Raw genomic sequence first — 13,465 nt, 5'->3', positions numbered from 1 at the left:
AAATGATTTTCTCGCCATGGGAAAATGGCTTTTTTGAAAAAGCATATTCTGGTCGAGAAATCGTGTTTTAAACAATAAAAACGACTCCCGGCCTTATTTAGTTCACATTTTTAGTTTTGGTAACCTAGCACGTATTCATAACGCACTAAACCTTTTTATCGCGTTAAACGCCCTTTCTCGACAAGAAAAGCACAATTTCTTCAAAAACATACAAAACAAGAAAAATTAATCTATTCAGCAAGTCTGCAACACATCCTTAAGAGTTACATGATTTCACCCAATGTCAATGTGTAATTTCTCCAGTTCTGATCATTTTTTAGGTTGTTGGTAGCTTGGTCAATGCCAAAACACAGTGAAATCTTTTTATGGCTTTAAACGCGTTTTCTCCTCGAGAGAAACATGATTTCACTAAAAACGTTTATAGTTTAAACATGCCTGTTGTACATGTGTGCAAACACTCAGAGCCTTGAGATAGGGGTTTCACCAATGTGTTTTTTGGTGAGAAACCTTCTATTTCAAGGTTCTGTGCGTTTTCAGACAAGTACAATATGTATGTATAGTGTTTCTGAGGAAATCCCTCCTTTTAAAGCATTTTCTCACAGAAAATGATTTTCTCGCCATGGGAAAATGGCTTTTTTGAAAAAGCATATTCTGGTCGAGAAATCGTGTTTTAAACAATAAAAACGACTCCCGGCCTTATTTAGTTCACATTTTTACTTTTGGTAACCTAGCACGTATTCATAACGCACTAAACCTTTTTATCGCGTTAAACGCCCTTTCTCGACAAGAAAAGCACAATTTCTTCAAAAACATACAAAACAAGAAAAATTAATCTATTCAACAAGTCTGCAACACATCCTTAAGAGTTACATGATTTCACCCAATGTCAATGTGTAATTTCTCCAGTTCTGATCATTTTTTAGGTAGTTGGTAGCTTGGTCAATGCCAAAACACAGTGAAATCTTTTTATGGCTTTAAACGCGTTTTCTCCTCGAGAGAAACATGATTTCACTAAAAACGTTTATAGTTTAAACATGCCTGTTGTACATGTGTGCAAACACTCAGAGCCTTGAGATAGGGGTTTCACCAATGTGTTTTTTGGTGAGAAACCTTCTATTTCAAGGTTCTGTGCGTTTTCAGACAAGTACAATATGTATGTATAGTGTTTCTGATGAAATCCCTCCTTTTAATGCATTTTCTCACAGAAAACGAGTCTCTCGCCATGGGAACATGGCTTTTTTGAAAAAGCATATTCTGCTCGAGAAATCGTGTTTTAAACAATAAAAACGACTCCCGGCCTTATTTAGTTCACATTTTTACTTTTGGTAACCTAGCACGTATTCATAATGCACTAAACCTTTTTATCGCGTTAAACGCCTTTTCTCGACAAGAAAAGCACAATTTCATCAAAAACAAACAAAACAAGAAAAATGAATCTATTCAACAAGTCTGCAACACATCCTTAAGAGTTACATGATTTCACCCAATGTCAATGTGTAATTTCTCCAGTTCTGATCATTGTTTAGGTTGTTGGTAGCTTGGTCAATGCCAAAACACAGTGAAATCTTTTTATGGCTTTAAACGCGTTTTCTCCTCGAGAGAAACATGATTTCACTAAAAACGTTATAGTTAAAACATGCCTGTTGTACATGTGTGCAAACACTCAGAGCCTTGAGATAGGGGTTTCACCAATGTGTTTTTTGGTGAGAAACCTTCTCTTTCAAGGTTCTGTGCGTTTTCTGACACGTACAATATGTATTTTAAGTGTTTCTGAGGAAATCCCTCCTTTTAAAGCGTTTTGTCACAGAAAAAGATTTTCTCGCCATGGGAAAATGGCTTTTTTGAAAAAGCATATTCTGGTCGAGAAATCGTGTTTTAAACAATAAAAACGACTCCCGGCCTTATTTAGTTCACATTTTTACTTTTGGTAACCTAGCACGTATTCATAACGCACTAAACCTTTTTATCGCGTTAAACGCCCTTTCTCGACAAGAAAAGCACAATTTCATCAAAAACAAACAAAACAAGAAAAATGAATCTATTCAACAAGTCTGCAACACATCCTTAAGAGTTACATGATTTCACCCAATGTCAATGTGTAATTTCTCCAGTTCTGATCATTTTTTAGGTTCTTGGTAGCTTGGTCCAATGCCAAAACACAGTGAAATCTTTTTATGGCTTTAAACGCGTTTTCTCCTCGAGAGAAACATGATTTCACTAAAAACGTTATAGTTAAAACATGCCTGTTGTACATGTGTGCAAACACTCAGAGCCTTGAGATAGGGGTTTCACCAATGTGTTTTTTGGTGAGAAACCTTCTCTTTCAAGGTTCTGTGCGTTTTCTGACACGTACAATATGTATTTTAAGTGTTTCTGAGGAAATCCCTCCTTTTAAAGCGTTTTGTCACAGAAAAAGATTTTCTCGCCATGGGAAAATGGCTTTTTTGAAAAAGCATATTCTGGTCGAGAAATCGTGTTTTAAACAATAAAAACGACTCCCGGCCTTATTTAGTTCACATTTTTACTTTTGGTAACCTAGCACGTATTCATAACGCACTAAACCTTTTTATCGCGTTAAACGCCCTTTCTCGACAAGAAAAGCACAATTTCATCAAAAACAAACAAAACAAGAAAAATGAATCTATTCAACAAGTCTGCAACACATCCTTAAGAGTTACATGATTTCACCCAATGTCAATGTGTAATTTCTCCAGTTCTGATCATTTTTTAGGTTGTTGGTAGCTTGGTCCAATTCCAAACACAGTGAATCCTTTTTATGGCTTTAAACGCATTTTCTCCTCGAGAGAAACATGATTTCACTAAAAACGTTATAGTTAAAACATGCCTTTTGTACAAGTCTGCAAACATTCAGAGCCTTAAAATAGGGGTTTCACCAATGTGTTTTTTGGTGAGAAACCTTCTATTTCAAGGTTCTGTGCGTTTTCAGACACGTACAATATGTATTTTAAGTGTTTCTGATGAAATCCCTCCTTTTAAAGCATTTTGTCACAGAAAATGATTTTCTCGCCATGGGAAAATGGCTTTTTTGAAAAAGCATATTCTGGTCGAGAAATCGTGTTTTAAACAATAAAAACGACTCCCGGCCTTATTTAGTTCACATTTTTAGTTTTGGTAACCTAGCACGTATTCATAACGCACTAAACCTTTTTATCGCGTTAAACGCCTTTTCTCGACAAGAAAAGCACAATTTCCTCAAAAACAAACAAAACAAGAAAAATTAATCTATTCAACAAGTCTGCAACACATCCTTAAGAGTTACATGATTTCACCCAATGTCAATGTGTAATTTCTCCAGTTCTGATCATTTTTTAGGTTGTTGGTAGCTTGGTCAATGCCAAAACACAGTGAAATCTTTTTATGGCTTTAAACGCGTTTTCTCCTCGAGAGAAACATGATTTCACTAAAAACGTTTATAGTTTAAACATGCCTGTTGTACATGTGTGCAAACACTCAGAGCCTTGAGATAGGGGTTTCACCAATGTGTTTTTTGGTGAGAAACCTTCTCTTTCAACGTTCTGTGCGTTTTCTGACACGTACAATATGTATTTTAAGTGTTTCTGAGGAAATCCCTCCTTTTAAAGCATTTTGTCACAGAAAAAGATTTTCTCGCCATGGGAAAATGGCTTTTTTGAAAAAGCATATTCTGGTCGAGAAATCGTGTTTTAAACAATAAAAACGACTCCCGGCCTTATTTAGTTCACATTTTTACTTTTGGTAACCTAGCACGTATTCATAACGCACTAAACCTTTTTATCGCGTTAAACGCCCTTTCTCGACAAGAAAAGCACAATTTCCTCAAAAACAAACAAAACAAGAAAAATTAATCTATTCAACAAGTCTGCAACACATCCTTAAGAGTTATATGATTTCACCCAATGTCAATGTGTAATTTCTCCAGTTCTGATCATTTTTTAGGTTGTTGGTAGCTTGGTCAATGCCAAAACACAGTGAAATCTTTTTATGGCTTTAAACGCGTTTTCTCCTCGAGAGAAACATGATTTCACTAAAAACGTTTATAGTTTAAACATGCCTGTTGTACATGTGTGCAAACACTCAGAGCCTTGAGATAGGGGTTTCACCAATGTGTTTTTTGGTGAGAAACCTTCTATTTCAAGGTTCTGTGCGTTTTCAGACAAGTACAATATGTATGTATAGTGTTTCTGATGAAATCCCTCCTTTTAATGCATTTTCTCACAGAAAACGAGTCTCTCGCCATGGGAACATGGCTTTTTTGAAAAAGCATATTCTGCTCGAGAAATCGTGTTTTAAACAATAAAAACGACTCCCGGCCTTATTTAGTTCACATTTTTACTTTTGGTAACCTAGCACGTATTCATAATGCACTAAACCTTTTTATCGCGTTAAACGCCTTTTCTCGACAAGAAAAGCACAATTTCATCAAAAACAAACAAAACAAGAAAAATGAATCTATTCAACAAGTCTGCAACACATCCTTAAGAGTTACATGATTTCACCCAATGTCAATGTGTAATTTCTCCAGTTCTGATCATTGTTTAGGTTGTTGGTAGCTTGGTCAATGCCAAAACACAGTGAAATCTTTTTATGGCTTTAAACGCGTTTTCTCCTCGAGAGAAACATGATTTCACTAAAAACGTTATAGTTAAAACATGCCTGTTGTACATGTGTGCAAACACTCAGAGCCTTGAGATAGGGGTTTCACCAATGTGTTTTTTGGTGAGAAACCTTCTCTTTCAAGGTTCTGTGCGTTTTCTGACACGTACAATATGTATTTTAAGTGTTTCTGAGGAAATCCCTCCTTTTAAAGCGTTTTGTCGCAGAAAAAGATTTTCTCGCCATGGGAAAATGGCTTTTTTGAAAAAGCATATTCTGGTCGAGAAATCGTGTTTTAAACAATAAAAACGACTCCCGGCCTTATTTAGTTCACATTTTTACTTTTGGTAACCTAGCACGTATTCATAACGCACTAAACCTTTTTATCGCGTTAAACGCCCTTTCTCGACAAGAAAAGCACAATTTCATCAAAAACAAACAAAACAAGAAAAATGAATCTATTCAACAAGTCTGCAACACATCCTTAAGAGTTACATGATTTCACCCAATGTCAATGTGTAATTTCTCCAGTTCTGATCATTTTTTAGGTTCTTGGTAGCTTGGTCCAATTCCAAACACAGTGAATCCTTTTTATGGCTTTAAACGCATTTTCTCCTCGAGAGAAACATGATTTCACTAAAAACGTTATAGTTAAAACATGCCTGTTGTACAAGTCTGCAAACATTCAGAGCCTTAAAATAGGGGTTTCACCAATGTGTTTTTTGGTGAGAAACCTTCTATTTCAAGGTTCTGTGCGTTTTCAGACACGTACAATATGTATTTTAAGTGTTTCTGATGAAATCCCTCCTTTTAAAGCATTTTGTCACAGAAAATGATTTTCTCGCCATGGGAAAATGGCTTTTTTGAAAAAGCATATTCTGGTCGAGAAATCGTGTTTTAAACAATAAAAACGACTCCCGGCCTTATTTAGTTCACATTTTTAGTTTTGGTAAATTAGCACGTATTCATAACGCACTAAACCTTTTTATCGCGTTAAACGCCTTTTCTCGACAAGAAAAGCACAATTTCATCAAAAACAAACAAAACAAGAAAAATTAATCTATTCAACAAGTCTGCAACACATCCTTAAGAGTTACATGATTTCACCCAATGTCAATGTGTAATTTCTCCAGTTCTGATCATTTTTTAGGTTGTTGGTAGCTTGGTCAATGCCAAAACACAGTGAAATCTTTTTATGGCTTTAAACGCGTTTTCTCCTCGAGAGAAACATGATTTCACTAAAAACGTTTATAGTTTAAACATGCCTGTTGTACATGTGTGCAAACACTCAGAGCCTTGAGATAGGGGTTTCACCAATGTGTTTTTTGGTGAGAAACCTTCTCTTTCAACGTTCTGTGCGTTTTCTGACACGTACAATATGTATTTTAAGTGTTTCTGAGGAAATCCCTCCTTTTAAAGCATTTTGTCACAGAAAATGATTTTCTCGCCATGGGAAAATGGCTTTTTTGAAAAAGCATATTCTGGTCGAGAAATCGTGTTTTAAACAATAAAAACGACTCCCGGCCTTATTTAGTTCACATTTTTAGTTTTGGTAACCTAGCACGTATTCATAACGCACTAAACCTTTTTATCGCGTTAAACGCCCTTTCTCGACAAGAAAAGCACAATTTCCTCAAAAACAAACAAAACAAGAAAAATTAATCTATTCAACAAGTCTGCAACACATCCTTAAGAGTTATATGATTTCACCCAATGTCAATGTGTAATTTCTCCAGTTCTGATCATTTTTTAGGTTGTTGGTAGCTTGGTCAATGCCAAAACACAGTGAAATCTTTTTATGGCTTTAAACGCGTTTTCTCCTCGAGAGAAACATGATTTCACTAAAAACGTTTATAGTTTAAACATGCCTGTTGTACATGTGTGCAAACACTCAGAGCCTTGAGATAGGGGTTTCACCAATGTGTTTTTTGCTGAGAAACCTTCTATTTCAAGGTTCTGTGCGTTTTCAGACAAGTACAATATGTATGTATAGTGTTTCTGATGAAATCCCTCCTTTTAATGCATTTTCTCACAGAAAACGAGTCTCTCGCCATGGGAACATGGCTTTTTTGAAAAAGCATATTCTGCTCGAGAAATCGTGTTTTAAACAATAAAAACGACTCCCGGCCTTATTTAGTTCACATTTTTACTTTTGGTAACCTAGCACGTATTCATAACGCACTAAACCTTTTTATCGCGTTAAACGCCCTTTCTCGACAAGAAAAGCACAATTTCATCAAAAACAAACAAAACAAGAAAAATGAATCTATTCAACAAGTCTGCAACACATCCTTAAGAGTTACATGATTTCACCCAATGTCAATGTGTAATTTCTCCAGTTCTGATCATTTTTTAGGTTGTTGGTAGCTTGGTCAATGCCAAAACACAGTGAAATCTTTTTATGGCTTTAAACGCGTTTTCTCCTCGAGAGAAACATGATTTCACTAAAAACGTTATAGTTAAAACATGCCTGTTGTACATGTGTGCAAACACTCAGAGCCTTGAGATAGGGGTTTCACCAATGTGTTTTTTGGTGAGAAACCTTCTATTTCAACGTTCTGTGCGTTTTCTGACACGTACAATATGTATTTTAAGTGTTTCTGAGGAAATCCCTCCTTTTAAAGCGTTTTGTCACAGAAAAAGATTTTCTCGCCATGGGAAAATGGCTTTTTTGAAAAAGCATATTCTGGTCGAGAAATCGTGTTTTAAACAATAAAAACGACTCCCGGCCTTATTTAGTTCACATTTTTAGTTTTGGTAACCTAGCACGTATTCATAACGCACTAAACCTTTTTATCGCGTTAAACGCCTTTTCTCGACAAGAAAAGCACAATTTCATCAAAAACAAACAAAACAAGAAAAATGAATCTATTCAACAAGTCTGCAACACATCCTTAAGAGTTACATGATTTCACCCAATGTCAATGTGTAATTTCTCCAGTTCTGATCATTTTTTAGGTTGTTGGTAGCTTGGTCAATGCCAAAACACAGTGAAATCTTTTTATGGCTTTAAACGCGTTTTCTCCTCGAGAGAAACATGATTTCACTAAAAACGTTATAGTTAAAACATGCCTGTTGTACATGTGTGCAAACACTCAGAGCCTTGAGATAGGGGTTTCACCAATGTGTTTTTTGGTGAGAAACCTTCTCTTTCAACGTTCTGTGCGTTTTCTGACACGTACAATATGTATTTTAAGTGTTTCTGAGGAAATCCCTCCTTTTAAAGCATTTTGTCACAGAAAATGATTTTCTCGCCATGGGAAAATGGCTTTTTTGAAAAAGCATATTCTGGTCGAGAAATCGTGTTTTAAACAATAAAAACGACTCCCGGCCTTATTTAGTTCACATTTTTAGTTTTGGTAACCTAGCACGTATTCATAACGCACTAAACCTTTTTATCGCGTTAAACGCCTTTTCTCGAAAAGAAAAGCACAATTTCCTCAAAAACAAACAAAACAAGAAAAATTAATCTATTCAACAAGTCTGCAACACATCCTTAAGAGTTACATGATTTCACCCAATGTCAATGTGTAATTTCTCCAGTTCTGATCATTTTTTAGGTTGTTGGTAGCTTGGTCAATGCCAAAACACAGTGAAATCTTTTTATGGCTTTAAACGCGTTTTCTCCTCGAGAGAAACATGATTTCACTAAAAACGTTTATAGTTTAAACATGCCTGTTGTACATGTGTGCAAACACTCAGAGCCTTGAGATAGGGGTTTCACCAATGTGTTTTTTGGTGAGAAACCTTCTATTTCAAGGTTCTGTGCGTTTTCAGACAAGTACAATATGTATGTATAGTGTTTCTGATGAAATCCCTCCTTTTAATGCATTTTCTCACAGAAAACGAGTCTCTCGCCATGGGAACATGGCTTTTTGAAAAAGCATATTCTGCTCGAGAAATCGTGTTTTAAACAATAAAAACGACTCCCGGCCTTATTTAGTTCACATTTTTACTTTTGGTAACCTAGCACGTATTCATAACGCACTAAACCTTTTTATCGCGTTAAACGCCTTTTCTCGACAAGAAAAGCACAATTTCATCAAAAACAAACAAAACAAGAAAAATGAATCTATTCAACAAGTCTGCAACACATCCTTAAGAGTTACATGATTTCACCCAATGTCAATGTGTAATTTCTCCAGTTCTGATCATTTTTTAGGTTGTTGGTAGCTTGGTCAATGCCAAAACACAGTGAAATCTTTTTATGGCTTTAAACGCGTTTTCTCCTCGAGAGAAACATGATTTCACTAAAAACGTTATAGTTAAAACATGCCTGTTGTACATGTGTGCAAACACTCAGAGCCTTGAGATAGGGGTTTCACCAATGTGTTTTTTGGTGAGAAACCTTCTCTTTCAACGTTCTGTGCGTTTTCTGACACGTACAATATGTATTTTAAGTGTTTCTGATGAAATCCCTCCTTTTAAAGCATTTTGTCACAGAAAATGATTTTCTCGCCATGGGAAAATGGCTTTTTTGAAAAAGCATATTCTGGTCGAGAAATCGTGTTTTAAACAATAAAAACGACTCCCGGCCTTATTTAGTTCACATTTTTAGTTTTGGTAACCTAGCACGTATTCATAACGCACTAAACCTTTTTATCGCGTTAAACGCCCTTTCTCGACAAGAAAAGCACAATTTCATCAAAAACAAACAAAACAAGAAAAATGAATCTATTGAACAAGTCTGCAACACGTCCTTAAGAGTTACATGATTTCACCCAATGTCAATGTGTAATTTCTCCAGTTCTGATCATTTTTTAGGTTGTTGGTAGCTTGGTCAATGCCAAACACAGTGAATCCTTTTTATGGCTTTAAACGCGTTTTCTCCTCGAGAGAAACATGATTTCACTAAAAACGTTTATAGTTTAAACATGCCTGTTGTACATGTGTGCAAACACTCAGAGCCTTGAGATAGGGGTTTCACAAATGTGTTTTTTGGTGAGAAACCTTCTATTTCAACGTTCTGTGCGTTTTCAGACAAGTACAATATTTATGTATGGTGTTTCTGATGAAATCCCTCCTTTTAATGCATTTTGTCACAGAAAATGATTTTCTCGCCATGGGAAAATGACTTTTTTGAAAAAGCATATTCTGGTCGAGAAATCGTGTTTTAAACAATAAGAACGACTCCCGGCCTTATTTAGTTCACATTTTTACTTTTGGTAACCTAGCCCGTATTCATAACGCACTAAACCTTTTTATCGCGTTAAACGCCCTTTCTCGACAAGAAAAGCACAATTTCATCAAAAACAAACAAAACAAGAAAAATGAATCTATTCAACAAGTCTGCAACACATCCTTAAGAGTTACATGATTTCACCCAATGTCAATGTGTAATTTCTCCAGTTCTGATCATTTTTTAGGTTGTTGGTAGCTTGGTCAATGCCAAAACACAGTGAAATCTTTTTATGGCTTTAAACGCGTTTTCTCCTCGAGAGAAACATGATTTCACTAAAAACGTTATAGTTAAAACATGCCTGTTGTACATGTGTGCAAACACTCAGAGCCTTGAGATAGGGGTTTCACCAATGTGTTTTTTGGTGAGAAACCTTCTATTTCAACGTTCTGTGCGTTTTCAGACACGTACAATATGTATTTTAAGTGTTTCTGATGAAATCCCTCCTTTTAAAGCATTTTGTCACAGAAAATGATTTTCTCGCCATGGGAAAATGGCTTTTTTGAAAAAGCATATTCTGGTCGAGAAATCGTGTTTTAAACAATAAAAACGACTCCCGGCCTTATTTAGTTCACATTTTTAGTTTTGGTAACCTAGCACGTATTCATAACGCACTAAACCTTTTTATCGCGTTAAACGCCCTTTCTCGACAAGAAAAGCACAATTTCATCAAAAACAAACAAAACAAGAAAAATGAATCTATTCAACAAGTCTGCAACACGTCCTTAAGAGTTACATGATTTCACCCAATGTCAATGTGTAATTTCTCCAGTTCTGATCATTTTTTAGGTTGTTGGTAGCTTGGTCAATGCCAAACACAGTGAATCCTTTTTATGGCTTTAAACGCGTTTTCTCCTCGAGAGAAACATGATTTCACTAAAAACGTTTATAGTTAAAACATGCCTGTTGTACATGTGTGCAAACACTCAGAGCCTTGAGATAGGGGTTGCACCAATGTGTTTTTTGGTGAGAAACCTTCTCTTTCAACGTTCTGTGCGTTTTCTGACACGTACAATATGTATTTTAAGTGTTTCTGAGGAAATCCCTCCTTTTAAAGCATTTTGTCACAGAAAATGATTTTCTCGCCATGGGAAAATGGCTTTTTTGAAAAAGCATATTCTGGTCGAGAAATCGTGTTTTAAACAATAAAAACGACTCCCGGCCTTATTTAGTTCACATTTTTAGTTTTGGTAACCTAGCACGTATTCATAACGCACTAAACCTTTTTATCGCGTTAAACGCCCTTTCTCGACAAGAAAAGCACAATTTCTTCAAAAACATACAAAACAAGAAAAATTAATCTATTCAGCAAGTCTGCAACACATCCTTAAGAGTTACATGATTTCACCCAATGTCAATGTGTAATTTCTCCAGTTCTGATCATTTTTTAGGTTGTTGGTAGCTTGGTCAATGCCAAAACACAGTGAAATCTTTTTATGGCTTTAAACGCGTTTTCTCCTCGAGAGAAACATGATTTCACTAAAAACGTTTATAGTTTAAACATGCCTGTTGTACATGTGTGCAAACACTCAGAGCCTTGAGATAGGGGTTTCACCAATGTGTTTTTTGGTGAGAAACCTTCTATTTCAAGGTTCTGTGCGTTTTCAGACAAGTACAATATGTATGTATAGTGTTTCTGAGGAAATCCCTCCTTTTAAAGCATTTTCTCACAGAAAATGATTTTCTCGCCATGGGAAAATGGCTTTTTTGAAAAAGCATATTCTGGTCGAGAAATCGTGTTTTAAACAATAAAAACGACTCCCGGCCTTATTTAGTTCACATTTTTACTTTTGGTAACCTAGCACGTATTCATAACGCACTAAACCTTTTTATCGCGTTAAACGCCCTTTCTCGACAAGAAAAGCACAATTTCTTCAAAAACATACAAAACAAGAAAAATTAATCTATTCAACAAGTCTGCAACACATCCTTAAGAGTTACATGATTTCACCCAATGTCAATGTGTAATTTCTCCAGTTCTGATCATTTTTTAGGTTGTTGGTAGCTTGGTCAATGCCAAAACACAGTGAAATCTTTTTATGGCTTTAAACGCGTTTTCTCCTCGAGAGAAACATGATTTCACTAAAAACGTTTATAGTTTAAACATGCCTGTTGTACATGTGTGCAAACACTCAGAGCCTTGAGATAGGGGTTTCACCAATGTGTTTTTTGGTGAGAAACCTTCTATTTCAAGGTTCTGTGCGTTTTCAGACAAGTACAATATGTATGTATAGTGTTTCTGATGAAATCCCTCCTTTTAATGCATTTTCTCACAGAAAACGAGTCTCTCGCCATGGGAACATGGCTTTTTTGAAAAAGCATATTCTGCTCGAGAAATCGTGTTTTAAACAATAAAAACGACTCCCGGCCTTATTTAGTTCACATTTTTACTTTTGGTAACCTAGCACGTATTCATAATGCACTAAACCTTTTTATCGCGTTAAACGCCTTTTCTCGACAAGAAAAGCACAATTTCATCAAAAACAAACAAAACAAGAAAAATGAATCTATTCAACAAGTCTGCAACACATCCTTAAGAGTTACATGATTTCACCCAATGTCAATGTGTAATTTCTCCAGTTCTGATCATTGTTTAGGTTGTTGGTAGCTTGGTCAATGCCAAAACACAGTGAAATCTTTTTATGGCTTTAAACGCGTTTTCTCCTCGAGAGAAACATGATTTCACTAAAAACGTTATAGTTAAAACATGCCTGTTGTACATGTGTGCAAACACTCAGAGCCTTGAGATAGGGGTTTCACCAATGTGTTTTTTGGTGAGAAACCTTCTCTTTCAAGGTTCTGTGCGTTTTCTGACACGTACAATATGTATTTTAAGTGTTTCTGAGGAAATCCCTCCTTTTAAAGCGTTTTGTCACAGAAAAAGATTTTCTCGCCATGGGAAAATGGCTTTTTTGAAAAAGCATATTCTGGTCGAGAAATCGTGTTTTAAACAATAAAAACGACTCCCGGCCTTATTTAGTTCACATTTTTACTTTTGGTAACCTAGCACGTATTCATAACGCACTAAACCTTTTTATCGCGTTAAACGCCCTTTCTCGACAAGAAAAGCACAATTTCATCAAAAACAAACAAAACAAGAAAAATGAATCTATTCAACAAGTCTGCAACACATCCTTAAGAGTTACATGATTTCACCCAATGTCAATGTGTAATTTCTCCAGTTCTGATCATTTTTTAGGTTCTTGGTAGCTTGGTCCAATGCCAAAACACAGTGAAATCTTTTTATGGCTTTAAACGCGTTTTCTCCTCGAGAGAAACATGATTTCACTAAAAACGTTATAGTTAAAACATGCCTGTTGTACATGTGTGCAAACACTCAGAGCCTTGAGATAGGGGTTTCACCAATGTGTTTTTTGGTGAGAAACCTTCTCTTTCAAGGTTCTGTGCGTTTTCTGACACGTACAATATGTATTTTAAGTGTTTCTGAGGAAATCCCTCCTTTTAAAGCGTTTTGTCACAGAAAAAGATTTTCTCGCCATGGGAAAATGGCTTTTTTGAAAAAGCATATTCTGGTCGAGAAATCGTGTTTTAAACAATAAAAACGACTCCCGGCCTTATTTAGTTCACATTTTTACTTTTGGTAACCTAGCACGTATTCATAACGCACTAAACCTTTTTATCGCGTTAAACGCCCTTTCTCGACAAGAAAAGCACAATTTCATCAAAAACAAA

Source organism: Lampris incognitus, chromosome 10 (assembly GCF_029633865.1).
Source record: "Lampris incognitus isolate fLamInc1 chromosome 10, fLamInc1.hap2, whole genome shotgun sequence".
Classification (NCBI taxonomy): Eukaryota; Metazoa; Chordata; class Actinopteri; order Lampriformes; family Lampridae; genus Lampris; species Lampris incognitus.
Note: the sequence above shows the minus strand (reverse complement) of the source record.